The 3,546-nt window shown below is 38.3% G+C and overlaps 1 pseudogene across 1 annotated transcript; it reads right to left on the bottom strand.

Annotated features, from left to right (window-relative positions):
- Positions 1-1,862: 1,862 nt before the first annotated feature.
- LOC308418899 (eukaryotic translation initiation factor 3 subunit E-like) lies at positions 1,863-3,267 on the bottom strand (annotated as a pseudogene). Its single transcript has 2 exons — positions 3,187-3,267; positions 1,863-3,098 (listed from the first exon to the last, which is right to left on the bottom strand). The product of its transcript is annotated as a eukaryotic translation initiation factor 3 subunit E-like (transcript).
- Positions 3,268-3,546: the final 279 nt, after the last annotated feature.

The following is a 3,546-nucleotide window of genomic DNA, read 5'->3' as shown; positions in this document are numbered from 1 at the left end:
ATTTGTCTCATGATGAAGAGACCAATAGTAACAGCAGAAATCCATTTCTGTCTCAAATTTCTTAAACCCAACAAAAAAGGTCTTTTATTAGATGCTGTATTGAGTTGCAATCCATTGCCATGATGCTGAAACAGGAAATGGGGACCATGGACAGTATAGCCTGGAGGAGAGGCTTCCCCATTCCTTTAAATTTCTACTGGAATTCCTGGGTTAGGGGATAGGAAATGCTTAAACTTAGACCCAGTAGGGAAAGGGGTGGGATTTTTGTCATGCCTTTTCTCTTCCTCTGTTCTGAATGTGCCAAGGAATATGTTTTTAGTCTCTGCCCCTTTAAGGATCTTTCAGTGCCATAGAAATTTCCAAGACAATTAAGCCTTTAGCTATTCCCAGAACAGAGATCTTATGAGATGGCATCCTCATTTCTATGCCCTGGACATATAGGTTCATTTTCTAGAATCCTTGTCACCTTTGAAGAATCAGCTATAAAAAGATGAACATGAAATTAGAGATGGAGTATTACCATGAACAATGGCCACGAGTGGTGAAGGTAGCCAGTACTCTCAAATCTGGATGGTATTCACACCCAAACTTCCCCAATTATGAAACACAACTTTCCTCTTTGATTAACATCTATGTGTGATAAAGACTTTGGCCATTTGAGAATAGTATAACTTATTCAGAAGGCCTTTCCACTGACCACTCAAATGTCACTTTATTTAATATGAGCACATATCTAAATTGCTGTAGTGAATTCTAAATTATGGTCAAGTTGAAGAGATTTGTTGGAACCACACCCCTCACAGTTCAAAACTTCTGATGAAGTGATACAGTACCTGAAGTCTGCAGTCACAGATGGAACTTTCTGTATCCAGAGTTGATCTTCTAAGCACCGATTGTCATGGTAGTAGGTCCAGTCATTTGTTCAGGTCATCCAAGTTAGTAAAACCTGTCAACCTGACATTTGTATGGAACTGTGAAGGCTATCAATATTTTCCCTCTATATTTTCCAAAGTTAGAGGCCTGACAAAAATCTTCTGGAGATACAAGTGTAGCCAAGCCTAACAGAGAATTGTTGCCAAATGTGCAAAGCTTTTCATGGTAAATATGAACTGTGAAGTTCCAGCTTTAACATCTTTGTATAATGTCTTTCTTTCAGTGTAGCTTTGACAGCATCATTGTCAGTTGTGCAGATATCTAATCTAAGTTAGAGGGTATTAATATTTTGAGGATAGTTTTTAGCTTTAAGAGTGTGGTTTCTTTCTCTTGTTTGGGCATCTAATATGTTACCAAAATAAGATTCTGTGTAGGAGTTCCACCACTAACTCTTTCTCCCTCTAATGAACATTCTATTCATTCATTCAAATACTATTTCATAATGATATAGTGACAGAGACTCTAGTCATTGTATCAGGCTGGGTAAGCATGACCCCTGTCCTGTGATCTTTGGATTGAGTAAGTAACGGGTACATAGTAAAGAATTCATAGCAATTCTGGTCATACAATTACATTTATGAGGAGTTCAATTAAGTGTTACAAGTTCTTATGAGAGTATGTGACTAGGAAGCACATTAATAGAAAGTAGAGGGCAGGTAGTAGAAAAAGGTGCTCATCCAAGGGAAATTGAGTTTGAGGCTTAAATGAAAATAGCCAAGAGACTATCTGGAACCCTTTGATGAAAGGACCTGAGAAACACAGATATTAGAGCAATTATTTTGCTAGTGAAACCTGCCCAGTAAGAATCCACTAGGCTCCAAACTTTGGAGCAAACATGTTATTTGCTTCTTAAAATGTATGTCATTCCTTATACACAATGGTTACCGTGTCCTCCTCTGATTCCTTTTTCTTCTTTTCTTTATAATTCTTTAATAAAAGCCAGAATCTTGGGGTACCCAGTTTGGAGACTCTAATCTACTGTTCTGATTAAGTTTCTTTTCGATATTCATGGCCAACATTTGGCTTCTAAAAGAGACTTTTAGTCATTTCAATCACTTGCTGGTAGGGTGAGACTGCGTTGTTTCCCATTACCACATGGCCTAGTTTAGGGTCAATCTTGGCATCCAACCTCGCATTCCTAATCAAATTCACAATCCATCTTTCAGCTTCTTCTGGAGTCATATTCATTTTATCACTAACATATTAATGCTGATATACTGGTGGGTAAGTCAAAAAGTCTCAGATATGAAGAGACGGGCAATCTCACTAAAGTCCTCAAGACATGCTACCAGGAAGAAGCCATTCACAAACACTTCGCTCAGCTTTTTCTGAGCCCTGTCAAAGTCAAAGTTAACATATAGGCATTTGACAAATTCTATAATTGGGTCTTTATATGTGTAAGACTCCTGTTGAATAACTTTCACCAGATATTTCAGCACCTGCCAGCGTTTCCTCCACATCTTTGTTGGTTATGACCGCAGTGGTCAAATAGCAGAGAATATGTGGACACATTGTCTGAATTGCATTAAGGTACTATGGTTGGTAAAGAAAGAGATCAGTAATATTATCATGGCCCTTTGGGTGGTTGAGAAAAACAAACAGAGACCAATGAATGAGCAATGTTTGCTGCTGAAGAGCCTGGAGTGGAGAATTCACAGAATTATTGTCTATGGTATCTGTAAACTGAGTAAGGTCTTCCATGACTGCATCCCAATTCTGCATTAAGACTTCAGAGGCCAGTTTTCCCCTGAGTGAAATTAAAGCATTTCTATATGTTGCTGGAACCAAACCCCTAAAGAAGTAAAGATACTCTGCTGCTCCAGAGTAACATCCACACTCATATTGGAATTTTGCGTATCTATAGAGCATATCTAAGTACTCTTGCCTAAACCCATGCTTGTCTGCCAGTAGTCAAATAGCACCCAGTCATCCCTGGTTGACTGCATCTGCCTTCTAGTTTCTGGATCTTCAAACATCTTCACAATTGGTTCTATTTCTGCCTGGAGCTGTTTCAGCTACGCAACAACCGTGGTTCTTTTTTCTCTCAAAGCATGAGAGATATCATCAGAAGAAAGGTTTTTGTAAACATTCATAGCAAAGTTCACCATATTGATATCACTATGAAGATCCAAATTTCCTTGTCATAATTCTTTTTCATTATAAATCTGTCAAGACACTCTTTAGCATTTAATGAATATCAATTTTGCAGTTTCCTAGTGACAATACGCTTGTTTAGAAAGTTTCCTTTTTCACAGAGGCAAATTCAAGAAGCAGAAAGACCATGTGTCTATCCAGAAAGTGTGTGATGCGAGTAGTCAAGTCGTACTCTACCATCTTGTGGGGCGGGGTCAGGAGGAGCTAAGATTTATTGACAGCACCCTTGTTGATGCCTTTCATACTGTGGTGTTCACCCATCATTTGGCTGGTATACATTAATGGATTTGGTATTGAATTTCTGCCTTAGTCACCACATGGTTTTAATTTCCACTGCATCTTTTACCTTTTCATCTTAATACCAACACAGCTCTGCAAGCATCTTGTCAAGGAGTATAGTTTATTTCATTCACTACCTGAGTTCTCATTCAGTTAGATTTTCACCAGAGAAATTATTGT

The sequence above is a fragment of the Micromys minutus genome (genome assembly GCF_963924665.1).
Source record: "Micromys minutus genome assembly, chromosome: 3".
Classification (NCBI taxonomy): domain Eukaryota; kingdom Metazoa; phylum Chordata; class Mammalia; order Rodentia; family Muridae; genus Micromys; species Micromys minutus.
This window is presented reverse-complemented; position numbering and strand designations above follow the sequence as displayed.